The sequence below is a fragment of the Miscanthus floridulus genome, chromosome 2 (genome assembly GCF_019320115.1).
Source record: "Miscanthus floridulus cultivar M001 chromosome 2, ASM1932011v1, whole genome shotgun sequence".
Classification (NCBI taxonomy): Eukaryota; Viridiplantae; Streptophyta; class Magnoliopsida; order Poales; family Poaceae; genus Miscanthus; species Miscanthus floridulus.
In genome coordinates, this window is record NC_089581.1 from 12,627,813 (window position 1) to 12,640,943 (window position 13,131).

The window sequence follows — 13,131 nt, forward strand, 5'->3', positions numbered from 1 at the left end:
CACTAGGCCTAAACCTAGAGCAAGTGCATAAGCGATGGTCTAATTAACCTAAGCACTTCGCAAAGCACCTACGCTAATCACCTAATGAAACACTAAGCACCATGCAAGTGGAGATCACTAAAATGGTGTATCAACACCCTTGGTATGTTTCCTCAGCTCCACCTTACTCATTTGGCCGGTTGGGGGTTGTATTTATAAGCCCCATTAAGGACGAAATCCCACTTTTCTGCTACTGACTGGACGCTGATCACGTCCTGATCGGACATGTTCGGTCGTCCCGACTGTTGGAGCCACGAATAAATGATCGAACGCTGTCAGCGTCCGGTCACATGCCACCGGACGCATTCGGTCGCATTTTCGCCGCTCTAGAACCTCTCTGTACTCGACCGAACTCTGCTGTCCTGCGTCCGGTTGATTTTGCCACCAGTGTCTGGTCCAGTGTCTGGTCACGCCTATTGCCAAGCCTCTTGATCGGAGCATCCGGTCACTTTCCTCCAGCGTCCGGTCCAGCGTCCGGTCACCTCTATGAGCTTGTTTCTTCACGATCTTGCGTACGGCTTGGTTCCTATCTTCGTGCTTGGACTTTGCTTGATGTCTTGAGTCTTCTTTTGTGCTTATAAGGTCTTGCTTATGGTGTTGATCATTGGATCATCATGTTGCCTTCGTCCAAGTCACGTCTTGCATCCTATTGAACTACAAAACAATCACTAGCAAATTCATTAGTCCAATTTGGTTGTGTTGGTCATCAAACATTAAAATCCAAAGTAAATGGGCTAAGGGTCCATTTTTCTTATAATCTCCCCCTTTTGGTGATTGATGACAACACGACCAAAGGAAGCAAATAATAAAAATTTGGAATTTAAAGGTTATCTACTTGCTAGGATGCAATGCAAGGGGCAAGATTATATGATGCTAAAAGATACTACTTGTGAGACTAAAAGATACTACTTGAACACTTATCTTGCCCTTGCAAATGTCCCCATGTGGCATTATGGATTTAAGTCTTGCTTCCTACAAATGCTCCCCATTACATAGACTAATCCATAATCCACTATCCTCCCTTTCTCAGACCATTACCAACATTAATGCTTGCTTTTGGTCCTCTAAATTCTCCCTCTTTGGAATCAAACACCAAAAAGGAAGACATTAGTAGCACAAGGGAGGATCAAACTTTGTGATCCTTTGTGTATAAAGTGGAATAGGTCACAAAATTTGACTCTCACATTATATAGATTAAGCTCCCCCTAAATATATGCATACATATGATAGAAAGCAAGGCATATGCATATTTGGTAAATTATTGCTCAAGAAAATTTAATCTATATAAAGCATGGAGAAAGCATATAAATATCAAAATGAAATCAACATGATGATATTGGTTTAACAATACCACATGTGAAAACCAATTTGATTTCTACCTGTTGCAATAGGTGGTGGATATTTGAAGTATGATGCTTAACTCCGGGGACTCCATTTTTGTTGCAATGAGACTACTACACATATGATAAGCTTAAAAAGGTGTTAGTCTCAAAGCATCCAACTTGTAGAGTAACCTCCCCCTAAATTTGTGCACACAAGTGTGGGATACTTGTATAAGTCATGCACATTGATTTTAGAATCAATAATACCACTTGAAAGATGACATCTCATGAATGTGAGAATCATTTTTGAAGAAGATATTCGGGAGAAATTATCTACAATTTGGACTTTGGCACATATTAGATGAACAATCAAAAGACAAGCTATGTGCCGTGCTCCTAAACAATTTTAAACCATGTAGGTTTGCTCCAAGGGTTAAGAATGAAACCAAGAAAGCCTACCATAAGATATACCTAGTGTGTGCATGACAAAAGATATAAGCATGTAAATGCAAACATAGGCATGAAAAGTAACTAGATGCTTAAAGATACCAATTTGTAAGAAATATCACTTGTAGGAAATGCAAATTGATACTACTTGAAGGAAATTGAATCTAGCTACCTAACATGGGATGGGGAATTTTGGTCTATAGTATTCACTAACCCACTTAGCAATTATTTTATCTATCAAGATGCACCCCATGAAATGCACCCATACTTTTGCCAAGTCTCCAAATTCCTCGATGTCCAACGGACTTCTCACTTCCCTTTCGGGATCCAAACTTTCTTGGTGCTCTTCATGTTGGAAATGATTTCCTTTGGCATCCAAAAGCGTTTGACCCCATTGTTGGCTTGCTTGTTTACCTTGATGGATACCACCTTGTCATTTTTCTTCTTCTTTAACAAGTATGGTGTGGAGGCCTTCTTGTCCACCTTGTTGGTGTAGGTGTTAGAGATCTTGCTTGTTTGCTTTTTTTTCTTTCTTCTTTGCTCCTCCTCCATTCTTCACCTTGCACTCATAGGACTTGTGACCTTCCTTGTGGCATACGTAGCAAACCACGGTTTGTCCTTCATCAAGCTTCTTCACTCCCTTGACGGTGTTATCTTGATGAAGTTGGACTTGCTTTGCCTTACCTTTCACTTGAGTCAAGTCCTTAGTGAGGCAAGCTATTTCTTGCTTGAGTTGCTCATTCTCCTTTGCAACCACTTGTGTGCATGTATCTACAACAACTTTCTCAACAAAAACTTGGTTGCACAAAGATGAGTCTAAACATAAATCATTACAAGAAGTAGAGACATTCTTTTTGGATATGTTAAAGATAGAACTTTTCTTTTTAGATGCCTTGAGGGGGGTTGCACTAACGGCTTCAAGATTAGCAACTTTATTAGTTAGCTCATCACAATGTTTGCACATAATTTCCATTAGCAAGCAAACTTTTATAACCATCTTGTGAGCTAGCTAATTTTTCTTTTAATTTTTCATTTTTCTTCACAATTTGCTCATCATTGATTGTGCATGCATTTGTTGTTGCACTAGCCTCAAGTTTCTCAATTTTAGTAGATAGTTCAACATTGAGATTAGCAAAGTTCTCATATTGTTCAAGCAATGTTTTGTATGCTTCTTGTGAACTACCTAGCTTTTCTTTTAATTTTTCGAGCTTCTTTTGTTGACTAGTGCAGACTTTAGCATAATTAAGAATTTGTTGCACAATTTCATCATAAGAAGATATTTCATCATCACTATCACTCTCACTAGAGGATGAGCTTTTGTTACCTCGTGCCATAAGGCACATACGAGAAGAGCTTGATGATGTGTGCTTGTGCCCTCGCCTCTTGTAATGGTGTTCTTCTTCACTTGAAGAATTATCCCATGACCTTATTGATGTGAGGGCTTGGTTCTTGCATGCCTTCTTCTTTATCTTGGGTGTGGGCTTATTTGGACAAACTTCCACAAAGTGCCTCAACTCGTCGCATCCATAGCATCCTCTCTTTCTTTGCTCATTTCTTTGATTGGTGAAAATGAGATCTTGGATTTGGATGGGCACACCCTTGACATTGAGCCTTTGGATCATCTTCTCCACCTTATTGATAAGTTTGATTGATTCTTCATCAAGGTTGGAAGTGGAGGAGGAAGATTGATCATCATCACTTGATTCTTCTTCATCATCATCCTCATCTTTTTCTTCATCTTCACTTAAGGAGCTTGAGCTTGAGCTTGTCTCAACTTGCTTACCATTCATCTTCTTTTTCTCGCTACATGCGAGAGCTTTGCCTTTGCTTGATGAAGAGGCTTCTTCTTGACCCATCTTACGTGACATTTTAAATGCCACTATCTTGCCAATGACTATCCCCAGGGTCATGGTGCTCAAGTCCTCCATGTTGTGAAGGATGGTGATGATGCTTGCATATTTCTTTTATGGTAACATGAAGATGATCTTCCTCGCTATGTCCGCATCATCTAGCTTTGTTAGTCCTATTGAATGGAGCTCATTGATAATTAGATTCAAACGAGAATACATATCACGAACAAGCTCATCATCATTCATTGTAAAGGAATCATAATTTTGTTTAGCTAGACAATGTTTTTGCTCACGAACATTTGATGTGCCGTCATGGAGCTCTTGAAGTTTTAACCAAATTTCATGTGCCGTATTTAAAGTGAACACTTGGTTAAACACATCCATACTAAATGATTTAAACAAGCAATTTTTAGCTCTAGCATTGAAATGAATTTCCTTTTCTTCACTCTTCGTGGGTTTATCAGGATTCTTAGTGGGTTTCATCCCACCACGAGTGACTCTCCAAACTCTCAAATCAATCGCCTCAAGGTAGCAAGCCATTCTAGCTTTATAATAGGGAAAGTTAGTGCCGTCAAAGTACGAAGGCCTAGAGGTATCCATCCCAACCACTCTAAATGGTGTCGGCTCAACGACGGTTAAGCCAAAGGTCCAAATTGAGCCAACCGTATCTGATACCAATTGAAGGGACCATGACGCCTAAGAGGGAGGGGGGTGAATTATGCAACTTAAAACTTTAACTCTAAACTATAGCCTCTTTTTCTACCCCTAGCAAAACCTAGGTAAAAGATAAACTATCTAAATATGCAACTACGATTTTTCTAGTGTGTTGCTATCTCTACTGCAAAAGGAGTAATGTAATCAATGTAAATGCGGAAGCTAAAGATCAAGGTAGAGATATGCAAACTCCCATCGACGACTCTGGTATTTTTACTGAGGTATCAAGAAGCGTGCAAGCTTCCCCCTAGTCCTCGTTAGAGCCCCTCGCAAGGAATCCCTCGCAAGGGCCAAGCTCCTGGTCGGGTAACTCCGTGGATAGCCTTGGGCCTTCCCCACGTGCAAGTGGGTCTCCGATGTGCCTTCTGGCAAGCCTCTCCCGGATGCTCCCCACTGTCTTCACTATCAAGCTTCCGGCCAAAACGCCGCGGGCCTTGTTCCCTCCGGTACACGGTGGTCGGCCACACCACAGACACGGTTGGTGTGATCTCGCAAGACTACAAGCCCCTCTAATATACAACAATGGTGCGCACAAGCACCGAGTGGTAAGAGGTATGCAAACCTCACTAAACACTAGGCCTAAACCTAGAGCAAGGGCATAAGCGATGGTCTAATCAACCTAAGCACTTCACAAAGCACCTATGCTAATCACCTAATGAAACACTAAGCACTATACAAGTGGAGATCACTAAAATGGTGTATCAACACCCTTGGTATGTTTTCTCAGCTCCACCTTACTCATTTGGCTGGTTGGGGGTTGTATTTATAAGCCCCATTGAGGACGAAATCCCACTTTTCTGCTACTGATCGGACGCTGATCATGTCCTGACCGGACGCGTCCGGTCGTCCCGACCGTTGGAGCCGAGAATAACTGATCGGACACTGCCAGCGTCCAGTCACATGCCACCGGACACGTTCGGTCCCATTTTCGCCGCTCTGGAACCTCTCTGTACTCGACCGGACTCTGTTGTCCTACGTCCGGTTGATTTTGCCGCCAGCGTCCGGTCACACTTATTGCCGAGCCTCTTGATTGGAGCATACGGTCACTTTCCTCCAGCGTTTGGTCCAGCGTCTGGTCACCTCTGTGAGCTCGTTTCTTTACAATCTTGCGTATGGCTTGGTTCCTATCTTCGTGCTTGGACTTTGCTTGATGTCTTGAGTCTTCTCTTGTGCTTCTAAGGTCTTGCTTATGGTGTTGATCATCGGATCATCATGTTGCCTTCGTCCAAGTCATGTCTTGCATCCTATTGAACTACAAAACAATTACTAACAAATTCATTAGTCCAATTTGGTTGTGTTGGTCATCAAACACCAAAATCCAAAGTAAATGGGCCAAGGGTCTATTTTCCTTACAACCACAATATCTCGGGTGCTCTCCAGTGACACCTAGTCGTCTAGGACCGAAGAGTCCAAGAGTAACAAATGTAAATCATGAGATTGACAATATGCACAAGTGCTCAAGTGGTTGGATTGCTCTCTTTTTGAATTTCTCTCAACCCACTAATAGATTTAGCAATTAGGATCACACACTCACTAAGAGAGGGTTTGGGAGAGTTGGCAAGGCTAAAAAATGTGTGTGTATCAGCAGAATCAACAACCTTCAAAGGTGGAGGCTTGGGGTTATTTATAGCCCCCTTGAAAAGCTAGCCGTTTATAGCCGTTGCCATACCGGACACGTCTAGTATGACTTATACTGCGCCAACGGTAACTGAGTTATAGTAACGTTGTGAGGCGTCGGAACTCTCGACGCATGCTGGAACTTCCGACCGTCAGAATTCCCAACTCACATCGAAACTCCTAACCCTCAGCATATTTAAAAACTAAGTAACTGAGTTGAAGTTTATGAGGTGTCGGAACTCCTGACACATGCCGAAACTTTCGACCATTGGAACTCCCGACTCACATCAGAACTCCCGACTCTCAAGGCATTTGAAAACTAGCCATTGGCCTCTGGTCGTCCATACTGGACACGTCCGGTATGACCAGGACAGTGAACCATCTAAGTCAATTAAACACGAGATGTCGGAACTCCCGACCATCGAAACTTCCGACACATGTCAGAACTCCTGACGAACCAACCTGAGAATAACAAGAATTTTATTGTGGCTGGTAACATACCGTACATGTCCGGTATCAATACCGAACACGTCCGGTTTTGCTAGACCAGCAAAACACGGGTTAGCTCTTTTGTCTCTCAAATACTCAAAACTCACATGGGTTGGCTTGAGCACTTATGAAAGATTATCTATCAACATGATACATCCCTCTTAATAGTATGACATTTCTATTAACTTAAATTTAAAGAGTATAACAAATTTAAACATTTTGAGTTGATCTCTTTCAACCAAAGCTGTGTATTCCAATCTTCATCAAGTGAGGGTGCCAACATGTTGATATTGATCTTTTCACTTGAGCATAGCCATCTTGAGCACGTGACTTGATTTCATTCATCAAATTTGAATAATTCCAAATGTATCAAGTCACTTCCATCAAACACTCCAATAGTGATTTGACCCTCCATATCAACATGACCATCATATCTTGATTAGTACCTCAACTAAATGCAAGTACTTTCTTCTTCACCCTAGCTAGGTTCTTCGGCCGCCAAGCCATCGCTTGCCCTTCACCCTTGCTTAGTACCTCGAAGCCTTTCCTTGCTATCTTCACCATCTCAAGCCATCAAGTCACATCTTGTGTTGAATCATCCATTCATTTGTATTGTTATCTTTTTCATTTCAATATTGCAAGCTTCAAATATGAGACCATTCCATATGCAATCTCTCATGTCTCATTAATTAATTCTTATGAGCTTGCTTTCACACAGTACATGAAAATCCCACAATAAATAAGCCTTTGCATGAATTCCATTTGTATTGTTGTCTAGTGCTTGAACTAGATTATTTATACAACAACACATCATTTTTGGCTTTCATTACGCACCTATGAGATAACCTATTACCTGTCCACACTTAGCAAATGGGTTAGATATTTAATCTTGTTGTCATTCAATCATCCAAAGCCCACTAAAGGGCTAGATGAACTTTCAATCTTCTCCTTTTTGGTGATTGATGACAACTTGATTAAAGCTTATAAAAGAATATAAACATTTAAACTTTTAGATTCAATTATTTATGAGAGGCTCCCCTTAGTATGTGCTTTTTATTAGAATCCACAAAATGACCTCAAATGTCAGTTGCACATACTAAAACATATATGAGACTCCCCCTAAATCATTGCATCCGTGGGGTGCATGTGTGTGTGACAAAGTAAAACCGTGATGCATATGACAAGATATATCACACAAGAATAAATATAAAGGCATCACATCAAATATTTTCATTCTAGCATGCATAGTCCTTATAAATATAATTCGTGTATGTCACACATAGCACTCATTACACATTTTCTCAAGTCCATAAGCCACTAATATAATATGAATAAAGATCATGTCTCAAGAGATACATAGATAAAGCATAAGTAAGTCTCATCTCAAACTCAAGATACATCAATGAAGCTCAAGAAACTATAGCCTACAGTACATATCTTTAGGTACAAAGATAAGCAACAAATGAAACTATCCTGAAGCTTTAATCAGTCTCTCTCCCCCTTTGTCATCTATCACCATAAAGGTCCAACAATGATATCCCAAGCACAAAGGGGCTGCAAGCTATCTTTGAAAGATGTGATCACTCATCATCCTCTCCATCTCTACCAACATCCTCATCATCTAAGCATGTAGTACCGATTGGATGAGAACCACCCGCACTAGACGGGTCATAGAAACTACTTGTGAGGTCACTCCACCAGTTAGAAGCATACTCGTCTATAGCACTTGGATGTGGCTGAGAGTGAGTAGGCACCCAAGCCTATAGTAGTAAAGTGTTAGGGTGCTTTGGAGCCTACTGCTGCTGCTGCTGCTGTCGCTAAAGGAACTCAGTAAACTCTGCGTTATACCTACCCTGCTGCTGCTCCTCAGTCTTAGGCTCACTAGCTGCCTCATCTAATAGTGGAGACCTAGGAGGATCAAGCTTAAGTCTAGAAGCAATCTGCTTCAAAGTCCAAATATCCTTCCTCCTAGCCTCCCTCTTCTTCTGCTGATAGGTCCGTATGTCCTTGCACATCCCAAAGATAGCACTAAACATCTTGCGAATAGGAGATAGAGGACTATGGCAATGTGAAGAAGAATGTGAAGGAGCATGTGGTAGAGGAGAAGCTCATCCAGCTGCTGCACCACCTATAGGTGAATCTGCCTCTGGTGCTCCTCCTCCTCCTCCTGGTCCTGCTAGAGGCACCCCAATCTCTATCAAGTCATCTACAATCTTTAGAACTTTATGCTTCTTGTCATACTCAAATATGTGTCTTGTGACCTTCTCAATCATAAACATGATGTAAGGTGCAAATCCATAGCCCTTGAGGGGCCTCTCTCCCACACTCCTGATCTCTGACTAAATAAAGTCAAACACACTGAATGGCTGAGCATTAGGTGCCATCCTATGGAGCAGGTTCCTGGAATAATCTACAATGTTGCCCTTGTCTCCACCCTTGCAGTCAATAATCTTCCTGAATATCCTATCTAGGTATCTATAAGTAGGGTGAAGACCTAGAACCTTCCCCACTGCTCCTCTCTCACCTCCTGGTGGATACATGTAGGCGAGCTGCTCAGGAGGTAACACCTGCTCGGTGTGGATCCTATCTCTCTAGAGGTCCTCCTCTGAGAAGCCAAGAAAAGCTGTAAAGGCATCGTAGTCAACACTGTACCACTGCCCTTTAAGCATCCAATGCATACGCCTCGGCTCCTCTTCCACAAATAGAGTGGCATAAAACTGTGCAATGACTTTAGAGTTCCAATCATGCACAAACTCCATGAGCATGTATACACCTGTGCGTTGACAAGTGGCAATAGCATAGTCAATGGAGTACTTCCGTAGCTCTCTAACATGTTTCCAATCTACCCACTAAGACTTGGCTACCACAAGATTCCTAGCAAGTATCACACTAGTATAATAATCCAGATGGAACATAGTGTAAAAGCGATGATCATACTGAATCCTAGGCAAACCTCTAGGATCAATCCTCCTCTGATCTCTTGCTCTCATAGTCATACCCTTTCCTTTGTAGTTGACTCTGACAACATAGTTGGGTAAAACGGGAGCATGTACTTCAAGAAGACCATAGTCCATGCCCTGACCTACGTGGTGCACTGGAGGTGCCTGCTGCTCATCCTCTATCTCCTCAGAGCTATCACCATTATCTAACTCTCTGTCTGAGTCTCTATCAGTGCTCTTCCTTTTCCTATGCTCAAGTCTATAATCCTTAGTTTCATCACTAGAAGAGGGGCTGCTATCACCATCACCACCCTCTCTGTACTGTGGAGCGCCCCTAGTGGCTCTAGAGGGTCTCCTGCTACTGCCCTACTCCTACTGACTAAATCTGGGATGCATGTCTTGCCTTACCTTCTTGTGTTTCTCTAAAGCTAGATCATGCCTATGCTTGGACCTAGGCTCCTGTTTTCCGCTCATGACTGCTGTCCTGTATCCAAAGATATGCAAGGAATTTTAGATACATGCCCAAACGATAGCTTATTTTAGTTGAAATATAGAAATAAGAATAATTATCCTATGCTTTGTAATCACATCAACCAAACTAGGTCAAAAGGTTCAAAAAACATAATAGACAATTAAACTTAGTCCTAAGAATCAACCACTGAGAAGATTGAAACAAGGGAGCAAAAACTGCTCTGTTGTCCCATACCGGACATGTCCAGTATGAGCGGACAACAACCCTAACTAGGGTCCTTCGCTCAATCTTCATCCAATCCAATCCAAACTCTGGGCATTGCTTCTAGACAGGTAATGTAGCATCTCTACAGAAGGGATTTCAAAATCATGCCCTAACCACTTAGATCGGAGGAGGTCCAGGATTAGGGTACCTTGAGAGAGTGAATGAAGAAGCAATTGGAAATCCAAGTCCTGGAGCCTTCGATCTTGATGCAAATCTCCTCCGATCCAATCTCCCTTTGTTTTCTCAGTGGAATCACCCGATCGCCAATTTTGATGGAACAGCGGTGGCTACGTCGGCTTGGAGGAGAGAAAAGAGAGAGAGGACCAGGGCCGAAGGGGTACCGGCCACTTTATAACCCCGCTCATACCAGACACGTCCGGTATGAATACCGGACATGTTTGGTATTTGTGGGCTAGTTGTTCTCTTTCCAAATTTCATTCACTTAATTCCAATCCCCTTCTCTATCATTTCTTGATCCAAAAACATATATGTCCTTGATCCAAATAAGGTGTAAATACATTTCTTATCCAAATTCCATGAGTGTCACTTCTCTTTTCCAAATATTTGGCATATAGATTTTGATTACTTGAGAGAGAGATAATGTGAGACATAGTAGATTGTGGACTTAAGAAAGCCATGTCATGTGTGATTAGCCAATCAAACAATCAAGGAGAGCTATAATCATCACATGACAAGTCTAGGTCACAAAGAACAAGATTCAAATAGTTTTTCAAATTCACACTTCCTACTCATGCTAGTTAGGGGTTTTGAAAAACATCTCTCCTATGTCACACAAATGCACATTCTAACATATAAAGGGCCTTAGATGCACTTACAATGCATATATGTAAATACATACCTTTGCCTTGAGCCCATAAGAATACCACTAAGAAGATACATAGCATGATAATCTTTATGTTGACCTTAATTGCCAGATAACCATGCTAGATACATTTTCATCCAAAGGACTACAAAGAATGCTAGATAAATTTGTTAGTCCACAAAGTGTAAAATAGAAACTGAGCTCCCCCTATATAAGTGCTTTAAGTAATTTGAATGACTTTTATCTAGCACTTTATTCTATTAAGAATTTGGGAGTCAATTTTCTATTTTGAACCACAACCAAATAATTTGCCATATTTAAATTTGAGTATAAGAGATGCTCACAATCCACTTAGATTTGATAAACCACAAACTTCTGAGTAAATTAAGAATATGTAAAAATATATGGATCAAAGACTCAGTTGCAATTCAATTAGTGTTCTGGTTTCTGTAATACCGGACACGTTCGGTAGGTATACCAGACACATCCAGAATACATAGAATAAAAACATTTTCTCTCTGTCCCTGGCCATACCGGACACGTCCGATAGTAATACCAGACACATCCGATAGGTGCAGGACAAAAACAAATAATTTGCTGCTTGTGATTCTTTGTTTAGCTTTATTATTTATTGTATACCTACATCTCAACAAATGAATTACTCTACTAGAGAACTATTAAAAGCACCATATGGCAAACATGATAATTATCAAGTAAAACTAATTAACCACTTTCAATTTTTCACAAATATGCCTATTTGTGAGTCATTGAGCACAAAACAAATAAAGTGGCTATCCTATAAGGTTTAGGTACTTGTTACCAATGGTGAGGATGAAATATATGATATATTCATTGAATTATCTTCGGGTCAACTATATAAGAGATTATGATAAGAATTGGTTGATATATTGAGTGAGTATTATCAAATTGCTTGCTCAACCACCCCGAAGCCTTCATCTCATCACCAAGTACCTACATCATTAACCTAAGCACACTTTGGTACTCAACTCTTGTTGGGTCCTTTTGGGTTAGTCAATAAGTGCTTAGGCACCCAAATGGCTTTAACACTAGTTTGTGGTGAACATATCACCTTGCTAGTGCTAACTCCATTTATGGTCTTCCTAAGTATATCATTATAAACGAATATGTTTGGCTTAGGTGTGTTACCATTTGGGCATTCATAGCTTAAATGTCCCTTTCTTCTACAAGCATAGCATATGCGACCTTTATTTGCTCTATGCTTGTTTTGCTTGTATGGACATCTATCAACCTTGTGGCCCATCTCATTGCATCCATAGCATCTTCTTGTTGCAACTTAGGCTTCCTTGCTTGCCTCTTTGTGCATTGGGCATTTCTTGGTAGGATGCCCCAATTTCTTGTTCATGAGATAAGTGCTTTGTCCATCACTTTTCTTTTGGTTGGCCAACTTGTTTGAGGCCTTTTGTTCGGCCACTTCACACTTGTCGGCCCAACTCTTATGTGGACACATGGCCCACTCATGTCCATATAATCCACAACCATAGCATAACCTTTTTTATGTTTCTTGCTCTTGGTTGTGTTGGCCTTGCTTGAAATGTGATTCTTTTGTTGGGTTTTGGAGGAAGCAAGATTTGAACCCTTCTCAAGCTTCTTCACAATGTTATCATGGTTATCTTGAGAAGGTTGTGCTTTCTCCTTACCCTTCAACCAAATCACATCTTTCTTTAATCTTTCCACCTCTTCTTTGAGCTCTATGTTTTCTATGAGATTTAGCTCAATTGAAGATTGACTTGCTTGAGGAGCACATTCATTAGTACAAGAAATATTTAGTTGAGATGGTGTACTAGTGAGTGAATGTGTGAGAGTTTGAGAAAATTTTACCGATGTGATCACAACCTCATGAGCCACCTCAAGCATGATGCTTGATTCTACTACTTCATCATGAGAGCACTTTAGATGAACATAGTTTGCTTGTAGCACATTATACTTGCTTGATAGTTCATCTAGCCTTGCCTTGAACTCCAAGTTTTCCTTTTCTAGTTGTAAAACACTAGAAGAGGAGTTAGTAACTAAAGCATGCTCAATTAACAATTTTTCATACCTTTCACTTAGAGCCTTTAGTTCTTCCATCTTGGAGATGAGAAACAATTCTTGCTTTTGAAGTGATTGCTCTTGC